Source organism: Macaca mulatta, chromosome 4, assembly GCF_049350105.2.
Source record: "Macaca mulatta isolate MMU2019108-1 chromosome 4, T2T-MMU8v2.0, whole genome shotgun sequence".
NCBI lineage: Eukaryota > Metazoa > Chordata > Mammalia > Primates > Cercopithecidae > Macaca > Macaca mulatta.
Genome location: NC_133409.1, coordinates 49,404,973 through 49,426,053, shown reverse-complemented (window position 1 = coordinate 49,426,053; position 21,081 = coordinate 49,404,973). Strand labels below are relative to the sequence as shown.

The window sequence follows — 21,081 nt, the reverse complement described above, 5'->3', positions numbered from 1 at the left end:
TTTACTTACTGTTGAGTATTCTTTATCATTTGATTTTAACATAATATTAAAATACCTCAATTCTATTCGCTAAAATATACACAACAGCATAGAAACAATGGCATCCATTAGCTTTATTTTATTTTTATAAACCAAGTTGGGAAGCCTTTTAATGAGCTTTTAAGTAATATTTATAAAGTAGACTATGTGATTGATATTCTTATCCACATCTTTCAGGACACATGTCTGCATAGGCTACTCTGACAGGGACTTTCATGAATTTATTCAACAAGTATTTATTGAGTATTTATGTGCCAGGCCTGGGATATGATGAGGTTAGCTTGGTGAACAAAAGATAGGTGGTCTCAGTACTTTTAAAATATATTTTCTAGATAAGCAAAAAAAAAAAAAAAAATTTAACATAAACCTTTTTATGAGAGAGAGAAAAAAGGTCTTGCTCTGTTACCCAGGCTTGAGTGCAGTGGCACAATCATAGCTTACTGCAGCCTCCACCTGCTGGGCTCAAACAATCCTCCCACCTCAGTCTCCTGAGTACTGGGACTACAAGCCATGCACCACCACACCCAGCTAATTTTTAAATTTTGGGGCTGGGCGCAGTGGCTCATGCCTGTAATACCAGCACTTTGGGAGGCCAAGGAGGGTGGATCACCTGAGGTCAGTAGTTCAAGAGCAGCCTGGCCAACAGGAGAAACCCCGTCTCTACTAAAAAAAAAAAAATACAAAAATTAGCCAGGCATGGTGGCAAGTGCCTGTAATCTCAGCTACTCAGGAGGCAGAGGCAGGGAGAATCGCCTGAACCCAGGAAGCGGAGGTTGAAGTGAGCCAAGATTGCGCCACTGTACTCCAGCCTGGATGACAGAGTAAGACTCCATCTCAAAAACCAAAGATTAAAAAAATATTTTTTAAATAAAATATTTTGTAGAGATGGGGTCTCGCCATGGGCTAAGTTTTAAAATTTTTGTAGAGATGTGGTCACACTATGTTGCCTAAGATAGTCTCAAACTCATGGGCTCAAGCAATCCTCCTGCCTTGGCCTCCCAAAGTGCTGGAATTACAGGCATAAACCATGATGCCTAGCCCATAAAGCATTTTTAAAGAAATAAATTAAAATGTTATAAGTTTGAAAGACTGATGAGATATTTTAAATATAGACACAGTTGAAACCAAAGTTTTCTATGTACGTACAATGAATTTATTAATTTCAGTCACTGGTATCAACTATGACACAAAGACTAGCTTAGTGGTTAAATAAGGATGCAGAATCGAATAAGCCTGCATGGGACTCCTAGCACTGAGCAAACTAGAATAAGACAATGAACCTCAAAAAGTATTTACACACGGTGAATGAGTTCTCAACAAATGCAGGTATTTTCTTAGATAATACTTATGTTGTCACTCATGTTGGTAAACATACACACTTTCTATGAACGTCAACCAGAAAATGTATAAATAATAGTCAAGTAATTTTTTACTACCTGCTCTTAACCTGTCTTGGACTACAGAAACTCCACCATGGCATGCCACCTTATCCTGCCTTCCTTCTGGAGATGTTCTCCAACCAGAGATGTCCCTCAACCTTTCCCATCCCCTATCCAAATTCAAATTTGTCCATCAAAACATCCCATGCCTATAATCCATCCTCTACGTTTTAAGGCAGTAAACAACTGTTCTGATGAATATATCTGCTTGTAAGTGCTAATAGCTTAATATACTCCTCCATCCAGAAAACATATTTGCATTTTTGAAAATGCTTTCTATATTCTGGGTAAAAAAGCAAATTGAACATTACTTTTGCTCCCTTCCAAAACTCCACTAAAGGAACTTTCTAAAGGCATAAGCCAACTAGGATAAATAAGAGAGAAGAAAGCAGCAACACAATTTTGGAAATTATGAAGCAAATAGAAAAACGAAAGTTGGTCTAGCAGATTTAAGAAAGTCAAATCCTCAGTGAACAATGGAGAAGTACAAGAAGCAACTAAAGTTACACCATCAAATAAACTCCCAAAGACTCAGAACTCATAATGAAAGGCCGAGTACCTATGGAAAAGGGCGTGATGGTGGGGTAATAACAAGTTGGGTTTGGATAGAAGCTTTTTTTTTTTTTGTGCTCTTTTCTTTTTTTTTTAAATTTATTATTATTATTATTATACTTTAAGTTCTAGGGTACATGTGCATAATGTGCAGGTTTGTTACATATGTATACTTGTGCCATGTTGCTGTGCTGCACCCATCAACTCGTCAGCACCCATCAACTCATCATTTACATCAGGTATAACTCCCAATGCAATCCCTCCCCCCTCCCCCTTCCCCATGATAGGCCCTGGTGTGTGATGTTCCCCTTCCCGAGTCCAAGTGATCTCATTGTTCAGTTCCCACCTATGAGTGAGAACATGCGGTATTTGGTTTTCTGTTCTTGTGATAGTTTGCTAAGAATGATGGTTTCCAGCTGCATCCATGTCCCTACAAAGGACACAAGAAGCTTTTTAAAGAAGTGGAAGTGCCCTCCATCCTCTGTTCCACCTGGGCAGAAGAATAGACAGATGACAGATTAGACTCTGAACAGGGTAAAAGAGAATCTAGACTGCGGTAGAGGTACCCAACTGAAAAGAGGACGATTCAGTGAATATTTTTACATGGAATGTTGATCCTTCAAACCCTCCCCCTTCACCTACTTTCCAGCACACTGACCTATATCTTACAGGCAGAAAAATAGAAGATCCTTTTCTATAAAGGAGAAAGAAAGAAAAAAGAGGTGAAAAAATAAGAGTAAAAATAAGGAGCTTAGAGGTCCAGTCCTTTACATTCAAATTCCAAATAATAGGAATTTCAGAGAGAAAACATCCTATGAATAAAAATATTTATTGTGTTTATGCTGCTGTTAACAGTGGTGGGTGCAGGTATCTAGATGTCAGCAGAAAGGCAAACTATCCACAGCACTTGAAGTTGCAGCAAAAGGCAGTTAATAACTTCAGAAATTTTCTTAAGCCACCGGGCGCGGTGGCTCACACCTGTAATCCCAGCACTTTGGGAGGCTGAGGTGGGTAGATCACCTGAGGTCAGGAGTTTGAGACCAGCCTGACCAACATGGTGGAACCTCGTCTCTACTAAAAATGCAAAAATTAGCTAGGCATGGTGGCAGGCGCCTGTAATCCCAGCTACTAGGGAGGCTGAGGCATGAGAATTGCTTGAACTCAGGAGGCGGGGGTTGCAGTGAGCTGAGATCATGTCACTGCACTCCAGCCTGGGCAACAGAGTGAGACTTTGTCTCAAAGGAAAAAAAAGTAAATTTTCCAATTAAACAATACCAAAAATATGCTGACTAAACAGGATTTTCTTCCACTAACTGTTAATCTTTTCAGATGAAGTGACGCTATTATAACTTTGATTCCTTAAGGAATACGTTTCATCCTCTAACGAGTTTACTTTCAAAAAGAGAAAATACTCCATTTTACCATCATCGTTTCTTATTTAAAAATTCAAATTCTTAATGAAAATATAAAAATGGAGCTCATTTGCAGCTAATAAAGTATTCAACTGGATTCACAGTGGTTAAAATCACTACCTACACTTCAGCAAAACCGAGTTCAACCTATACAAAATAAAAAGTGCAAGAACAAATGTCTAGAATTATTTCCTTACCATTCATATGCTCCTTCATATAATATTTATGGTAAAAGTAAGACAAAAAATGAGAACATGAATCAAGTTATACTTGAGATAAACCAAGGAATATGCCAAAGGAGGTGAGGAAAGATATGAAAATACATGGCAAATGGTCATCACAGGACCTCATACATCCATTCACGTGAAGTCACACTTCAAGCCTGAGCTAAATTTTCACTAGCACTATAATTTTTAGTTCCATTTTTTTTTTTTTTTTTTTGGTGTCAGTGTGGTCAAGATGCTGAATGGTATGTATATGTTTATCCACTTAAATGGGACACAGCGGAGCATTACATAACTCCACCTACATCTATAAGTGCTGCTTTATGGTGAATTAATCCCTCCCTCCCTGCAGTCAGCCAAATGGTTGGTATTCTTAGTACTTAACGTAGAGGTTCATAGGTTAAATATGCACATATTAGCACTTGGCCTATTTGCTTTGTGATGTCAGGTTAAACAAGAAATAGGTTCTCACTAGAGAACCAATCTGGTTACTTTTTCAACCTAAGATTTGCCTGCTAACTTATATATTAAACTTAAGGTCTTTTATCTATTTAATATAATAAATGTAAATAAATTGCAGCAGAAGAGCTGCAAAGGTTCAAAAGTTAAAAATCAGGAAGTCTCAATCCTTACCCTAAGCTTACAATTTATGGGAAGAAATAAGCAGGTACAAAAATAATTTTTAAAAAGGCCAGGCACAGTGGCTCACTCCTGTAATCCCAGTACTTTGGGAGGCTGAGGCAGGCGGTTCACCTGACGTCAGGAGTTTGAGACCACCCTGGCCAAATATAGTGAAACCCCATCTCTACTAAAAAAATACAAAAATTAGCTGGGCGTGGTGGTGCACACCTGTAGTCCTAGCTACTTGGGAAACTAAGGCAGGAGAATCACTTGAACCCAGAAGGCAGAGGTTACAGTGAGCAGAGATCGTGCCATTGCATTCCAGCCTGGGTGACAGAGCAAGACTCTGTCTCTCAAAAATCATAATTTTTTTTAAAAAACAAGAACAGGCCAGAAAAGGAGAAAAAGGACCAGCATGACCCACCAAGCTGGGTGGAGGCTGAAAATTGCAACACTGGGGTTGTGGCCTCTTCACCCAGGGCTTCAAAAGTGACCTGCAAAGATAAGAAACCTCAGTGGATATGGACTTCTGGGGCAATGCACTTCACCCACGGTCTCCAACAAGACCCAAAAGCAAACCTGTCAAGCACACTCCTAGGCCGTAGTAATCAGATCCTTGAGAGTAATTTTTAAAAGGCTGTGATGTAAGTTCATGATTTTCAGAGCTTTACATTTATTTTCTTCCACTGTATATTACATATTAAAATATTAACAAAGTACTTTCTAGCAATGGTGCATTGAATGAGACACACAGAAACTTCCCTCTCCGTTCCTTGTTACCTATTTTACCTCATTAAATGAAAGTGTCGTTTTCTCATACTCTCTTTTTTCACATACTGGACACACACACACACACGATCAATTTTGAACTAGCTCAACCAAAAGATCTTCCTTTGTTAAAAAGTAGTCTCTTGTAACCAAAGCCAACCCCGTCACTTCTATTTTGATATCAATTATATTTCAGGAAAATGAAACACTTCCTCTGACCTTAGACTAGGCTGGGTTTCCAGCTCTATAATTTCACTTCTCTTTTTCTGGTACTCACCATATTTTATTGCTAGTTGTTTGATAACATATTCAATTGTTACTTATCTTCTCTGCTTGCCCATGGGGCCAGGAGTTGTACCTGTTGTGTCTGCACCATGTACCCCAGAGCACCTGGCATATAGAAAAGCCTCGATAAATAGTTGTTGAATAAATATGCTCACCAGAATCGTTATTTTTTCCCCTCATTTTTGATGAGGCTAGGTCTTTCATACACGAAAATGAAGAAGACTGTTCTTGCTCTTACAGGGTGTTAGAGAGAATAATGATAATAAATGCCATATTAGAGGGATCTATGGGAATACTTTGAGAAGTCAGTCTGGCCAAAGGGGAGGGAAGGTGGTGTCTGAGCTTACCCTAAAAGGTTTAAAAGGAGTTAGCTTGGTAGGGAGAAGGGAAAGGGACCCAAGCACAGACAACTTCAGCGAAGGCACGAAGCATGGGATGTGTAGGAACCACAGCAATTTGGTGTTTCAGGAGTAAAAATTGGTAAGCTTAAAAGTGCTTTTCCCTTCGAAGAAAAAGTCATTGCCAAGGTCAGTGAATCAGATAATATACTATCCCACATTTATGAATGTTTAACATTCTCCTGTAAGTTATCTCTGATCCTATTAGACAGTTATTAAAGTTTTAAGACAGCACCTCAAAGCTTCCTCTGGCATAAGATTTCCTGAAACCCTCTTTATTCTCCTAGAAAGTTTACTGATTCCTCTAAGTTCACTGATGCCTGTCCCCCATCTGCAACTATTCAAAAAATTTGGCATCTCTCACTCTGCTATCTAAGATAGTATAAGGCCAAGCCAGGGACACCTCTCTCCCTCTTGCAATCTTGGTCAGAGGCCAGCAAAGGAATTTGGGCTGTGCTGTCTGTTGGCCACATCAGGAATTTAAATGAAAAACAAGGAATGACTCTCACTATACCAGGCCTGCTGGCACTAAGGCTCCGGTGCTCCTCTGCTGTTTCATGGTTCCCATGACTTCTGGATAATCTGAAAAAATCTCAACAGAATTGGTCACCACGAAAGGCCTAAGAGTTTAGGGTGAAGGTTCTCAAACTATAGCATGTATCGAAATCATCTGGGGAAAATGTGTTGAAAATGTCAGTTCATGAGTTCCACCCCTAGATTGTATTCCAGTGGATCTAGAATGAGACCTTGGACTTTTATTTCTCTTTTCTTTTTTTCCTTTTACCCCTGTTTTTTTGTACTGAAATATCCTTGGTAATTCTGCAGGTTATAATCTACAGACTACATACCGAGATTGTGAGATTCTGAGGTTATAATCTACAGACGACACACTGGACTGGTTTGAGGACTTTCAAGGGCTTGAAAGACAGAGAGAGAGAGATTGGGGGGAATCCCACTATCACAAAATTGTTTAACATTTGACAATGTTAAAGCCTAGCATTACAGCAAGGACTGGTGTGTGTCATACTTTTGTTCTGGGTCTGGACAGCCACAGTTGTTTGCTACTTGGATGCCAGAGTTTAGCCTTCTTTGTTAAACACCACTACTGCCCTCGCCACGGCCTACTCTCCCTGGCTCTTCTGCTCCTAATCTTCTTGGGATTAAGACTACTTTGTCTTGTTCTCTGGTCAGTTACTCTAAAATCCTTAAGGGCCTTGGACAAAAATGACAACTTTCTGGGCTCCACTCTGCACGGTGATGGTCTGGGCCATCAGACACAAGCAAGGCCGTTGCAGAGGAGGATGCTCTCTTGGCTACAAATGTAGTAAATGATGTGGTATCCAGATCCCCTTCCGGATCAAGATCCTCGGTCCCCCAGGTACTAGGAAGGTTGGCTGCTGAAGGCTCCCAGTTCCAGAAATTGCCCTGGACTGGGAGCTGCTGCCTGCATCCAATGATTAGTTGATGTGGGTATGAATGCTGAGCCTCTTGCCTCAGGAGGCAGAACAATTCTGAACAACAATCTCAGCTTCCACGTTCCTCACTGTTGAGGCCGCTGTTGTGCACGCCCCACAGTTCAGTTTCTCCCCCTGTGTAATCCCGCTTCCCTCTCTCCTACTGTGTGCTGTCCGCAGAGCACTTCCCAATAAAAACCTCCTGTATGGAAATCTCGAGTCTCGGGGTCTGTTTCCTAGCAACTTGACCTGAGACGCTGAACTTGCGCCTTTCAGTCAAGTCCTGACAGCATAATGTAGCAGGACTCTGCACTTAACTTCTTGGGCAATCTTGGGTGGTCGCTTAATCTCTCCAAGTGTTTCCCACCTTATCTATAAAATGTGGATAACGGCAACAGCAACAACGAATTCTTATTTTTCCATTCTTTCTGGCTGTTATGAGAATTAACAGAAATAATATATATGACAGTACTTCATAAACAATAAACAGCTAAATAATATTATCAACTGAACATCATTATATGTTGGTTTAGCATGAAGTAGTCAAGGAAGAGGGGAGGAGGAGGTGGGAAATGTTGTACTATTACAGAATTTAGCTAATACACTATGTCCTACTTACCTCAAATCAACAGATTTGGGTCACTAATCAACATAACGAAGTACATAATAGAAAATTAGAAATACAACCATGAAAAGAGATGCACATTGCTGCAATCCTGAAACTGAAACTGAAGACAGAACTATTTGCTTACTGTTTCCATAGGAAGATAAAAACAGAGCTATGTCACTATTCTGAAAAGCTGAAAGTGACCTGATTACACAGTAAGTTCTGCAAGGAGTAATGGAATATCTCTTTGCATCCTTGAACAGGGAACAAGTAAAACAAGTATACAAAATGGGAAATACTTTTCTAGAAGACTTAATATTTTCTGGATTATTTTGATGTCCTATCCACTGAAAAGAAGGAAATGAGGCCGGGCATGGTGGCTCATGCCTATAATCCCAGCACTCTGGGAGGCTGAGGCAGGTGGGTTGCCTGAGATGGGGGAGTTGGAGACCAGCCTGACCAACATGGAGAAACCCCATCTCTACTAAAAACACAAAATTAGCCACCCGTGATGGTGCATCCCTGTAATCCCAGCTACTCAGGAGGCTGAGGCAGGAGAATTGCTTGAACCAGGGAGGCGGAGGTTGTGGTGAGCGGAGGTCACACCATTGCACTCCAACCTAGGCAATAAGAGCGAAAACTCTGAGGAAAGAAAGACAGAAAGACAGACAGAAAGAAAGGAGAAAGAGAGAAAGAGAAGGAAGGGAAGGGAAGGGAAGGGAAGGGGAGAGAGAGAGAGAGAGAGAGAGAGAAAGAAAGAAAGAAAGAGAGAGAGAGAGAGAGAAAGAAAGAAGGAAAGAAAGAAAGAATAAAAGAAAGAATAAAAGAAAGAAAGAAACATTGATTAAATTTTAAAACACATTTAATTAGCTCAAGAAGGGCAACTGAAAATTACCAATTCTAAAACTACATCATTCTAAAAATTACCAAATTACGGAGCCTTACAAAGAAGTTGAATGAAATACACAGTCTGGTATCCATAAACTCAGAAGGAGTGCCAAGAAATGGCTTACTCTGACAGACGGTCTCATTATTAGTAAAAGTCACAGAATGGTTATTAGAACTGGGAGGAGTCTTAGAGGTGGCTTAACAGAGCCCCTAACTCTAGCTATTCTCTTCTCTCAGGGAAACCACAGTTGAATTGAACAGCCAAGACAAACCCACATGAAATATTAACCAAAACCCTTCCCTTTCTTGTGATCTGAGCACTGAATGAATTATAGGCAGGCACATAAAAGCTCAGACCAAGGGGCAGACATGTGGGCTCTATTACCCTGCAAGGCTTCATGTCACTCTCATTTCATGGGCAACTATAAATATGCTGATTTGCCACTCAATCTGAAGAAATGCTGAACAAAACATTCAATTCATGTGATTGATGTGTGGAGAACATATTTTAAAACTTCAAGTTTTAGGTATGTGAACATTCTCCCCTGCCCCTGCGGCTGCCCCCAGGCTCAAGCAATCCTTCTGCCTCAGCCTCCCAAAGTGGACATTTGAACATTTTAAAGCTTCAATAAGTGAGTTTGCTGATTCAGTTTGGGTACAACATTAACTGGGCGTTTTAAACCTTACATGGTCCAAAGTAGAGGTCTTTGAGGAAAAGATAACCAAGGCAGCTTTGTGGACACAATGGTTTCAGCTCTAGGAACCTTCAGACAGTCTCCACTAAAATGGAAATTCCCAGGAGAAAAGGTCTGATTGTTCCAGTTTCTTCCTAGATCAATTCTTAGTCCCTGATTGCTGAACAAAAAATCAGGATATTAATCCAAGTCAGGGTTGGTTGAATCATCAAACAATGAGAACAGTTAAGAGTTGGGATCATTTCTTTGGGAGGCAGGGGGCGGGTGGACAGGGTTGTTGGTCAAAATACTTCTGTTCAGACTAAATAATGCACCCAGGTGCCCCAAATAGAAAGCAAGTTCTGAATGCAAGATACTTTAATTATTTTGCCAAGCTAAAGTCAAGAGGACAGGAGACACAGCAGGGCCAGACTCACTTAATAAGATTCTGGAAGTTAGAGGCAGGTAAGGCACCTGCTTCAAGGTAAAATTAGAACAAAATTGGATTCAGAAGGCAGATCACAAGTCAGGAATGTAAGATCTGGAGTTGTTATGTACCTGTCTGCATTTGTTAGTGGTTCTTCCACCATTTGACCCTGTTCTGTAGATTAATGCCTCCCTTGCTAGCCTTTCTGCTTCCCTATGGAAGATCTTAGCAACAAAACATTGAGTGCATCTGAGAAATACGAAAAGTTGAGCATTCAGTGTTTAGGATGGGTGGAAACCAAGACAGCTCTGGAGATGCAATGACTGAAGCACTTGGAACCTTCAGACACTGTGAGTCTCCATTAAGACGTTTCAATTCCCAGGATAAAAATGTCTGATTATTCCAGGTTTCTTCCTAGATGAATCAGGTATTTCTTGGAGTGAAGGTTGGAGGTGGGATGTCATGTAGCACAGTAGGGATACTGAGGGCCCATCTTATGCATCAAGACCATTCTTGGGATAAGGAAGAATTATTAGGGGCAGGAAAGTGACTTCAACCTGAGCTTACCACAAAGTCCAAATCCTCATTGATTCATTCATCAAGACAGCACATCACAGCAGAGTGCTTCAGAATGCAAGCTATGGAACCAAGTGCTTGGGATGCATTTCTGGCTCTGTCAGTTACTAACACTGCACTTTCTTCACCAGTCAAAGCAGTTAATTTGAGTGCCTATCTCACAGGATGGTACTGAGGAGTAAAAGGCTTAATGCGCATAGTGAGCCTAGGATAGTGTGTGGCCCATAATAAGTACTCAACAAATTTTAGCTATTACTGACATTCATTTGAAAAATCTTAATGAGCACTGATTATGTGCCAAGTACTGTGTGAGCTTCTCACCACCCTTTAGCCCAAATCTACTCTTCCACTGAGTAGGATATTCTTATCCTAGTCATTCATTAGAAATGTGGGAGTCATCTTAACTTCTCCCACCTCCTCATTGCCCACTTCTAAATATACACCCGACTGGGTTCCACCTATTAAACCTCTACCAGCCCCTTTCCTCTTTTCCCGTCTGCACTGTCACTGCTCGATTCAGGCCTTCTTTAATGTCCCATCTGCAATATGACAACAGTTTCCAAGGTGTCTCCCTAAAGTCAATGCCACTGTCATCTAATCTAAGATTTTTTAAATTCCAATTTTTGTTATAATTTTTTAAACACACACCTGACAATATCATTCACTTGTTCAAAGGGCTCAGTACTATAAACCCTCATGGGGCCTTTGTGATCTGGCCCTTCCTGTCTCCCCAGCCCTCGCTCTGTGCTGTCACTAAACAGGCTGGAGTTTCCTGAATGTCCAGTGCTGTTTCACTTCTCTATGGGTGCTGTTCCTTCTGCTGGGTCACTGAGCCTTCCACTTGCCTGCCAATTCATCCTCCTACATGAAGGTTCATTATTTCATCAATAAACACTTTCCAACACTTCTCATGAGTCGAGCCTGGGACAAGTTCAGGGAGTACAATGCTGAATGACACTTTCCAACACTTCTCATGAGTCGAGCCTGGGACAAGTTCAGGGAGTACAATGCTGAATGACACACTCAACCCTTTGTCATAGAAAAAGTAACTTCAGGGCTTTCAAAGGAGGAATAAAGTTTGGAAATTAAGGTAAAGTTGTCTGAAATTTAGCAGTGTTGCCTTTATTAGTTGGATATCTTAGCAAACTGTGGAAACTTGGAAACCTTGATACTTGGGCATCAAGTTCAAAAGTGTCTCAGCAGATTTCAATTGTAACAGTAAACTGTGATATGGTAGATTTATTCATTTTGGCTCACAAGGCTATAATGTGCTAAAAAACATTGATTTGAACTACAAAAACAATGATCAAAAACTTGCTTCAATATAGTGTTACAAATTTATAAAGTATTAGGCAGGGCATGGTGGCTCACATCTGCAATACCAGCACTTTGGGAGGCCAAGGCAAGCAGATCACCTGAGGTCAGTAGTTCGAGACCAGCCTGGTCAACAGGGCCAAACTTGTCCCTACTACAAATACAAAAGTCAGCTGGGTGTTGTGGGTGCCTGTAGTCCCAGCTACTTGGAAGGCTGAAACACGAGAATTGCTTGAACGCAGGAGGAGGAGGTTGCAGTGAGCCAAGATTGCACCACTACACTCCCGTGTGGGGCAAGAGAGTAAGACTCTGTCTCAAAAAACAAAACAAAACAACCTATTAATTAGTCATACCATTTCCTAAAAGTCACGCTGCTAACTAAAGGTGACTGCAATGATCTAGGGATGGTAATCTGCTGAGTTTACTCTTTAAATACACTGGAACCCAGCAGATTGAGTTATATTGGGACAGAAACTTCACTCTGGGTATAGATTTACCCTAGCACCTTGTCAGCAGGATCCTATTATTCATGGTTGTACAAGCAAGGTTCAGGGAAGAGGCTGGCACAGAGAAAGTACCTGTTAACTGTTGTTTGGGACTGAATTCAGCTCAACTCAGCTCCAGTAGAGATGGTGCTCCCTTCTCTACCGTGTTGAGATAGTGTGCAGTCCCTTCCTAGGTGCTGCTACCCACCACAGTGGGGCCTGTCAGCTTCAACTTTTAAATTTCTCTGCTCCCGCTGGGACCCACCCGCTTCAAAAAGCACCATGTGGTTTTGGCATCAATTTAGTAAACACACACTGTCTGAAATATTTTGATTTTAGAGAGTTACAATCACCACATTAAATGATACATTTCTACTATTCAGTGAAAATGGTAGCAAAATGGTCATTGAATAATGAAATTAATTTTCTCCTGGGCTTCTGAGGCAAAGCACATGATTTTAGTGGTTATCTTAAATCAACCCAGTGACCTTTACTGGCATGTTGTAACATCAGGCGCCTTAGGAAACTGAAAACTCAATCGTCACTTCCCATACCACTGCCCCAGGTCAGCAGGGCAGGCATTTCACATCTACAGTCTCATTTTAAATACAGACAGAGCAAGCCTCGCTTTTCAAAAGTTCATTAACAAAGTCTCACAATTAAGAGAGCAGCCCTGTGACTCATTTTTGGATACCTGTAAATAACAGCTCCTCCCTTTGCTGAGAAACGGCTGAAACAAGCGCGTGAGAACCACAGGAAGTAATACAGATCTCAGCTGGTGTCAGCGGAGTCTAGAAAAAGGCAGAATTCCCTCTCAGGACGGCGTGGTTCTCGCAGGCATTGCCACTACTTCTCTCCATTTTTCTAAAACAAAGTCTTACGTGGGCTGCGAAGGGACTGCTCCAAGGCTCTATCAATTTCTCCGTCTTTCTTGGCTACTGAGTGACACTGCCAAGTTCAAGTCAAGAAGTACCCATTCTGGTGTTTTTGACACAGTCACCCTAATAGGAAGTGAAGAGGTGATAACACAAAAACACTTCAGTCTTTCGATTTAAAATAAAATAGTCTTAGGTGGACACTTTAAAAAGGCAGCCTACCGACAGGTATCCCTAAAATAATTCCTGTGAAGCACTAAATCCTAAATCCCTCAGCCTCTGAAATTAAAAGTAATTTTAAAAAATCATTCCGCTTTATATGAGGAACCCAATCCTGTGTTTCCGAAGGTGCCCAGAGGCGGCGTGAGGACCTGCGCCAGATCCAAAATCCCAACTAAGGCGCAGCCGCGGGTCCCGAGCCCAGACAGTGCCCCCGCCCGCCTCCCGGATCTCTCAGCGCACGGGGAATAGTCAGGAAGAGAAATGGGGGGTCAGGAAGAGAAATGGGGGGTCAGAAAGAGAAATGGGGGCTCAGGGAGAGAAAAACAAACCTGGACCCGGAACGAGAGCGCGAACTGAGAAGCCTCTCTCCCCGCAGGGCGCGCGTCCCCTGTGGGCGCCGCGATGGGGAAGGAAACCTGTTGCGCGACTCCCGGCGGCTCTGCTCCCGGCGCCTCCTGCGGCCGAGGCTGGGCTCCTCCACAGCCGCCCGAGCTCCGCGCCGCCGCGGCCGCATCTGGGCGCCGCCGGCTCAGCCCCCGCCGCTTAGGAAGCTACCACAGCTGGGGACCAGGCCCCGCCCCGGGATGACAGCGCCGGGGCGCGGCAGCAGCCGGCTCACAGAGCACGGGTTCCCGCCCCACCCGGAGTCCGTGCGCTCGGGACCGCCCGGAGCCGGGGACTCGCTCCAGCCCCTCCCGCGAGCCCCGGGGCGTTCCCGGGGGCGGCGCAGACCGGCGCAGGGAGTGGGATGTTAGCCGCCCAAGACACTTCCTCCGCTCATCCTCTGGTCCCCAGGTCAGGGAGTGCGATGGACTTTCCCCGGGAATCCCCGCTGCGCCGGTGACATTTGCAGTCCGGTGCGTTTCTGCGGCAAGGACGCTGGAAGCGGTCTCTGAGCGTGGGTGTGGCTGCGGAGGCTGCAGCAGGTCCTGCATCCGCGGGACCCTCGAGGAGGCGGGCGAGGAGCCTGCGGTCACACAGAGGCCGAGCACAGCCTTCCCAGAACCCGGCCGGCCAACCCATCTCCAGTCGGCCTCAACACCCGCCAGGCTCATCATTCCCTGGATATCAACTGAGCGGCCCCTTGTATTCCCAGGATAACACCGCGCTCAAAAACACTGCCAAGACCCTCCCTCCAGGTCCCGGCACTTTAACGGGGAGAGATAAACATAAAGTGTGGATTGTGTCAGGTGATGGTAAAGCACCTTGAAAAACAAGGCTGAGGCTGAAAAGTAAGGAAGTGATACTCAAGAAAGGAAAAATCGGGCCGGGCGCGGTAGCTCATGCCCGTAATCCTAACACTTTGGGAGGCCGAAGGGGGCGGATCTCTTGAGCCCAGAAATTTGAGACCAGCCAGAGCAATATGGTGAAAGCCTATCTCTACAAAAAATAAAAAAAAATTAACTGGGCGTGGTGGCACGCGCTGTGAGCCCAGCTACGCGGGAGGCTAAGGTGGGAGGATCACTTGAGGCCGGGAGGCCAAGGATGCAGTGAGCCGAGATCGCGCCACTGCACTCCAGCCTGGGCGACAGAATGAGACGCTGCCTCAATTGAATGAGAAGAAAAAAAATAAAAAATAAAAATAAACGAATCCTGTCTTGATGGGAGAATGTTTAAACACAGGAACCACCTGAAAGAGCTCCCAGTTGCCAAAGATGGAACCACTGAGCAACGAAGTAAACTGAACAAAGTAGTACTGGATTACAAACCAAAGTAAAAAATATCCATGAGTCTACACTGATATAAATAAATAAATAAATGAATAAATGGCAGAGAGGAGACAAATCTCCTATACAGAATAATTCCAAATAATTTATGTAGATCATCTACCCTAGGCTGTGCACAGTGACTTCCTCCAAAATAGTACAATGTGGAAAGGGGAAAAGAGTAGCTTTACAATGGAGAAAGCCAACAGACACTACCCCAACCAGATGTTCTAAGTCAACGTCAACAATCATGACTCATATTGATGGCGTGTAGTCAACATGATGTGATGAATATGGCATATTACCTGTGTGGTCTCCCTCCCCAAAAACCATAACCTCAGTATCATAATGAGAAAAATATCAAACAACTTCCAACAGCGGGACATCTTACAAAATACTGGACCAATATTCCTCAAAGTTGTCAGGTTATCAAAAGTAAGGAAAGTACAGTCCAGACGTTGTGGCTGTCGCCTGTAATCCCAACACTTTGAGAGGCTGAAGCCAGAGGATTGCTTGAGGCCAGGAGTTCGAGACCTGGCCTGGCCAACATAATGAGATGCTGTCTCTACAAAAAAATTAAAATAAAGAAAGTCTGAAAAACTGCTGCAGCCTAGAAGAAACTCAGGAGATGTGAAACGAAATGTAATGTGGTATCCTGGATAGGATCCTGGGACAGAAAAAGGACTTGGGGAAAAACTAAGGAAATCTAAATAAAGTGTGGACTTTCATTAGTAATAAGAATCAAGGTTGATTAATTAGTTGTGAGGAATGTAATGTAAGATGGTAATCATAGGGAAATCTGAAATGGAATCTATGGCAATTCTGTACTACATTTGCAATTGTTCTGTAACTCTAAAACTGTTCTAAAAAATAGTTTATTTTAAAAGAAAGTGAAATAAGAGGGATGAGGTATGTTATATTTTTAAAAATAGGTATATTGCAAAGCCCTCTGTGATAGGAGAATCATTGAGGGAGGAAACAATGCAGCTATTGGGATTAAGATCATTTCAAGCCTAGGAATCAGTGGATGTAAACGCCCTGAGGCAGGAGCATGCTTGGCTTCTGGGAGAAATATCAGCATGGGCAAAACAGAGTCCAGGAAGAGTTATGGTGGTGGGACTAAGAGTGGGGAATAGAGCATGTAGGGCATTGGTAGTCATGATAGTCTTTAAATTTTACATTGATTGAGATAGGAAGACTGAAGAATGTTTAACAGAGAAGCTAAATGATGTGGCTGGTTGTTTTTTTAATCTACCGTTTTGCTGAGGATAGATTAAAGGACAAAGATGAAAAGAGGCCAGCGAGTTAGAAAGCTGTGATGGTTAATCTGATGTGTCAAATTTATTGGACCATGGGGTGCCCAGATATTTGGTAAAACGTTATCCTGGGTGTGTCTGTGAGGGTGCTTGCTGATGACATTTTTATTTTTATTTGTTTTTTGGTTTTTTTTTTTTTTTTTTGAGATAGTGTCTCACTCTGTTGCCCAGGCTGCAGTGCAGTGGCATGATCATGGTTCCCTGCAGCCTTGACCTCCCCTGCTCAAGTGATCCTCCTGCCTCAGCCCCCTGAGTAGCTGGGACTACAGGCATGCACCACCACACTTGGCAAATTTTTTATTTTTAGCCCAGGCTGGTCTCCAACTCCTTAGGTCAAGTGATCCTGCCACCTTGGCCTCCCAAAGTGCTGGGTTAACAGGCATCAGTTACCATGCTCAGCTGAGATTAACCTTTGAATCCATGGAGAAGACTGCCTGAAAAAGAGTCTAAGTTGTGCATGGGGAAAAAAGGGGAAGATTGCTGGGGATTCAGAGTGGCATTTTGGACACCTTCAGTTTGGAGTTGTCAAGTTGTCACAAAGGTGGTTGGTTAGGTGAGTCTGGGATGGTGGTATATATTTGGAGTTCTTTAGCATATAGATGGTGTGCAGACAGGATGGGGATGTCTGAAATCTGAGTCCTGGCATGCTCCGAGGTTAGGAAGATAGAGAATCAAAAAAAAGAGAATGAGAAGTTCTGATTAGTGAGATAGATAAACCAAGAGAGAACATGTTCCCAGAAGCCAAATGAAAAAAATGTTGCAAGAAAGAATGATTAACTTTCAAATGCTGCTACAGTGTGTAAAATTAGGATGCAAAACTGAGCAATGGGCTTGGCCACATGGAAGTCAGTGGTGAGCTTGGTAACAAGAGTTTTAGTGGGGGATGACCAAAGCCTATTTGGAGTGACCCCAGAAAGAATCAAAATGGCAGATGAAGACAAAGAAATGGAGTAGAAACTGGAAGGAATCATATAGTCAAAGCAGTTTGTTCGTTTTTTTTAAATTAGAAGTTATACATGTTTGTACACTCACCAGCATGAACCAAAAGGAAAGGAAAGAGGGATAATACAGGAGCAAAAATATGGGTTACATACTGGAGCAATGTTCTTGAGTAGATGAGCAGGTGTGCAATCCAATGCACAAATGGAAATTTGGGGTAAAATAGAAGAAAGAGTTCATCCCTGGTAATAGGAGAAAACAACTCCAAACTGAACATGTCCAAAATGCCACTCTTAATTCCCGGCAATCTTCCCCTTCCCTCCCCATCCGCAATTTACTTTTTCAGGCAGTCGTCCTCATAGATTCAAATGTTAATCTCAGCTGAGTGTGGTAGCCTGTAAACCCAGCACTTTGGGAGGCCAAGGTAGGAGGATCACTTGAACCTGGGAGTTGGAGAGCAGCCTAGGCAACATAGGGAGATCTTATCTTTACTAAAAATCAAAGAATTAGCCGAGTGTGGTGGTGCATGCCTGATGTCCCAGCTACTCGGAAAGTGTGGCAGAGATGCTGGTAAATGTGGAGGCAATAACATATTTTATCAATGAAATTAAAAGCAAAGGCCAGGCACGGTGGTTCAGGCCTGTAATCCCAGCACTTTGAGAGGCTGAGGTGGGTGGGTCACCTGAGGTCAGGAGTTCAAGACCAGCCTGACCAACATGGAGAAACCCTGTCACTACTAAAAATACAAAATTAGCCGGGCATGGTGGTGCATGATGACAGGGTTTAGCGTATGGCCAATCTAAATTATCTTCTGCAGTTGATCTGCCCACACTCAGCTGAAACCCCAGCTTATTCTTGGGTTATTCTTGTTTTACAGATTTTCTGGAAACCTTAGCTCTCCCCTCCAATCTGGAGTTTTTCAGAGGTGATGACTGATAAGGACCTTAGGGTGAAGCTCAGATAAAGCAGAGCTGGCACTGGGTGCGGGGTGTGGCCATTGCATGGAGGTCTGTCAGCCGCAGCCATCATCCTGCACACTAGTGCCGTTCCTAATTTACAGAGCTCATAAACCCATTGAATGCTAGGGTTGGAAGGTCCTCTAACACAGCCACCCTTCTGAGGTGCAACTCCTTCACAGCTCTCAGTCAAATAGTCATTGCGTATCAACTACCATTTCTTTTTTTCATGCTAGTTCGAGAACTCTTTGCAGACAAAGAATGTGTTTAAACTTATTGTATTGTTGTGATAAAATATTTACAACATAGAATTTACCATTGTAACTATGTTAAAGTGTACAGTGGCATTAAATTAGGTACATTCACATTGTGGTGTAACCATCACCACCATCCTGAACATTTTTATCCTGCCAACTAAAACTGCACCCGTTAAACACTAACTCCCTAGTCTCTCCTCCCTCTTACCATTAGCAACCACCATTCTACTTTTTTTCTTTACTAACATCTCTCTCAGTCCTTGATAACCACAATTCTACTTCTGCTTCTATGAGTTCAACATTTTTAGATTCCACATGTAAATGTCATCATGTGGTATTTGTTTTTCTGTGCCTGGCTTATTTCACTTAACATAATGTCCTCCAGGTTCATTCATGTCATTGCAATGACAGGATTTCCTTCTTTTGTAAGGCTGAAAGTACCCCATTGTGTGTATATGTATATCACATTTTCTTTATCCATTTATTCACTGTTGAACACTTATGTTGATTCTATATCTTGGCTATTGTAAAATGCAGCAATGAACATGGACGTGCAGAAATCTCATCACACTGATTTCGTTTCCTTTGGATGTATACCCAGTAGTGAAATTGCTAGATTCCATCGTTTTACTTTCTGCCTTAATGAATTTGACTGCTCACATACTACCTCACATAAGTGGAATCATACAATATTTGTCTTTCTGTGACTGGCTTATTTCACTTGGCATTATGTCTTTAATGTTTATCCATGCCGTATGGAGCATGTGTCAGAATTTCCTTCCTTTTTAAGGCTGAGTGATATCTCATTGTATGTATATATTAGATTTTGTTGATCCATTCACCTGTCAATGGACACTTAGGTTGCTTCCACCCTTTGGTTATTGTGACTAATGCTGCTATGAACATGAACATACAAATATCTCTTAGAGTCCCTGCTTTCATTTTTGGGGGTATATACCCAGAAATGAATTTGCTAGGTCATATGATAACTCTATGTTTAACTTTTTGTAGAGTTATCATACCATTTTCCACAACAACCAAGCCATTTTACATTTATACCTGCAATGCTCAAGGGTTCCAATGTCTCCACCTCCTTGCCAACACTTACTTTCTTTAGGCTATCTTTGATTTCTATTTCATACCCTGCAGGACACATGATATTGTATGAGTAAATTATTGACCCTGTTATTAACCCTGTCAAAAAGGAAATGAGGTTAAATGAAGCAACTTGTGCTCAGCAAGTCTCAGTTAGTACACCTTGCTCTAGATTTGCGCTGTTCTTTACCATAGCCGCATGTGGCTAATTAAATCAAAATGAATTAAAATTAAATAAAATTTAAAATTCAGTTCCTCAGCCACATTAGCAACATTTTAAGAACTTAACAGCCACCATAACTAGTGTCTACTATTTTGGACAGTGCAGAATATAATATTTCCATTATTGTAGACAGTTATTAATATTTGGCTTCTATATTGGACAGCACTTTCTAGATTCTGGTAGCCACCTCTCCTCATCCTACAATAATATTTGAATAAGCTTTTCCAGAACTGGCCAACTTTAAATTTAAGTTTAAGATCTTTCTTTCAGGAGAGAAAAAATATGCTGCTTGAAACTCTGTGACTTTTTTGTACCTCAACGGCTGCTCTGTAAACTCTCTAATTTTCATGTTTAAACATTGTATTTGGACACTCAGTGGTCATGTGGATCTGTTGCTCTTTATTACCTCTGTGAATGCAGACTTACAAAACTAGTTAAAGCTTTGTCTATATCATTCAACTCACCTACTAATCATAAGTTTCAAGAAGGCAAGGATTATGTCTGTTTCACTTACTCCTTTTTACCTAAAGCCTAGCACAATACCTAGACCATTTGAGATACTCAATAAATATTTGTTGAAAGATAATTTAATGAATGACCATAGTAAGCACTGAGATGAGGTCCTGATACAGCCTTTTGGAGGGAGGCACCTAGACATAACAAGACCTGGGAATATCTATCTAGCTCTCATATATTAATAGTTAGAAAAGATGTTTTTTCTTACAGAGCATAGATTTTTAAGCTAGGGTCTTTTCCCCATTATTTAAAAAATGACTTAAAATTTAATTCCTATAAGGATCTTGTCTAATGCATGTTTATAAAGCTACTACTCTGATTTGTAAACACCTGTTACCATAAGTGAATATAATAATGAGAACAAATAAATTCTAGATTTGTATAGCATCAGCATGTGTGCAGAGATCTCCTTTTGCCCCTCCAATCCACTTTCTGCCTCCCTCCTACCTGTTCTCTGACTTGGGAGTCTGATCTGAATGGATTATTCTGACAGCTCCCTGTGCCCCATAGCTTTCCTGCCAATAGGAAAACTCTGACAGGAGGCCAGGGGCAGGGAATGAGGTCAGGAAATTTATTCCAAATAGAAGTTCGTGTGTGCCCCTCAAGAAAACATCCCAATTCCTCTAAGGTAGTCTCCTCTACATGTCTCTCTCTCCCTTCCTGGTTTCAGATACTTTTCCAAACTCGTGATTCTCAGTCAAAGGTTCCATTACAGTTCCCCTCCACCCTGTCCATATCTTTATGATAGACCCCTTATTTAAAACCTCTGCTTGAATTATCCTAATTTGAATATGCCATTCATTTCCCTTTGGG

The 21,081-nt window shown here is 42.1% G+C and overlaps 1 protein-coding gene across 3 annotated transcripts in view; it reads right to left on the bottom strand.

The window, feature by feature from the left end:
- The window catches only part of STX11 (syntaxin 11), a 38,069-nt gene extending 24,135 nt beyond the window's left edge, over positions 1–13,934 (bottom strand). Inside the window, exons 1-2 of one of the 3 annotated variants that reach the window (XM_028846679.2) lie at positions 13,590–13,934; positions 12,858–13,164 (exon numbers count right to left, since the gene is read on the bottom strand). The gene's annotated coding sequence lies outside the window, so the exon portion shown is untranslated. 3 annotated transcript variants of the gene reach the window in all.
- Between the last annotated feature and the right edge of the window lie 7,147 nt (positions 13,935–21,081).